Below are 1,869 nucleotides of genomic sequence, written 5' to 3' on the forward strand. Positions count from 1 at the left end.
AGACTATATCAATTGATTGATCTATCTAGCTATCTATCTACCTACCTTCCTGCCCATCATCTCTCTACCTATAGAAATAGTTGTCTATATTTGTGACATATTAGATTATTCATTTAGAATCGATTTATTGAAATCTAACTCTAAATACTGGAAATGGTCATCCTTCCATAAAACTGATGTTATCTTCATTCTGTTAGGAGTTATAATAAACTAAGGAATGTATATATATATTATGTGTGTATATTATTATTTTAGTTATTTACTGAGTAATTACTATTGCCAAGCACAGCTCAAAACACTCTATGTTTAACTAATTAATTAATTGAATTTGTTGACCAAGGTACTGTTATTATTAATGTTTTTCTTTTTCTCTTTTTTTGGCCTCATTTTTCTATGAAAATCAAAGCATTGGTTCAGAAATTTCAGATTCCTTATATTGGTACATTTGTTTTTATTTTATTTTTTATTATTTTTATTAAAGTATATAATTGACATATAGTATCCTATTGGTTTCAGGTGTACAACATAATTATTTAATATTTGTATACATAGCAAAATCATCACCACATAAGTCCAGTTAACATCCATCATCACACAGTTACAATTTTTTTTCTTATAATGAGGACTTTCAAGATTTACTCTTAGCAACTGTCAAATATACACTACAGTATTATTAACTATAGCAATGATGTACATTCCATCCCAATGACTTGATTATTTTAAAACTAGAAGTTTGTATCTTTTGACCCCCGACACCTATTTCTCCTACCCCCTACTCTCACCTTTAGCCACCACCAATCTATTCTCTGTATCTTTGAGCATGGTTTGGTTTGTTGTTGTTATTGTTATTGTTTTTAAATCACACATACAAGTTAGATGATATGGTATTGGTCATTGATTTCACTTAGCATAGTGCTCTCAAGATCATAAGTATGAGTAAATAACTGGAGTAAAAATGTCTTCTTTGCTGTGTAAGTCACAGATTGCTTTGAAAGTGGGTACCCAAACAATTTTGGTGTAAAGGAAGACATTACAGTCTCAAAGAATAATTAGTTGAGAGTCCTGAAAATAAACATGATAAGTAAGTTTCAAGAACGGAAAGAAATCCATCCTGTATAAAGTAGGGAGAAGGAATAGAGAGGCACACTCCAATTATAGGGGCAGCAAAGTCAAGAAATCTGTAGTTTCTTAAAGTCATGCTAACAAGTAGAACCAATAGGTATCATTGACCAAGTGGATGGAGAAAGGGAAAGAGATAAGCCAAGGAAGTTTATGAAATTTTTCTCCTTTAAAATTGAAAGACATTGGGATGCCTGGGTGGCTCAGTCGGCTGAGTGCCCGACTTCGGCCCAGGTCATGATCTCACAGTTTGTGGGTTCGAGCTCTGCGTTGGGCTCTGTTCTGACAGCTGGCTCAGAGCCTGGAGCCGGCTTCCGATTCTGTGTGTCCCTCTTTCTCTGCCCCTCTCCTGCTCATGATCTGTCTCTCTGTCTCTCAAAAATAAATGTTAAAAAAAATAAAAAAAAAACCATTAAAAAAAAGAGACAGACATTGGCATGGGGAAGACTATGGAGAGCAAGTTTTGAAGGGAAGACTCAGAGCTTGTTTTCTGACACATTGTTCGAGGGCTTGTCAATCAGCCAAGTGGATGGTCTCAATTGCTTATTTCGGTAAAGAAGTCTGCAGCTAAGGCTAGAGGGCTGTATTGGAGATACACATTTGGAAATGTCAATGCTTAATACTTAAACTAATGAACTGCAGGGGCACCTTGGTGTCTCAGTCAGGTAAGAGTCTGGCTTCGGCTCAGGTCATGATCACACAGTTCGTGGATGTCAGCACTAAGTTGGGCTCTGTGCTGACAGCTCAGAC

This window comes from Suricata suricatta, chromosome 4 (assembly GCF_006229205.1).
Source record: "Suricata suricatta isolate VVHF042 chromosome 4, meerkat_22Aug2017_6uvM2_HiC, whole genome shotgun sequence".
NCBI lineage: Eukaryota > Metazoa > Chordata > Mammalia > Carnivora > Herpestidae > Suricata > Suricata suricatta.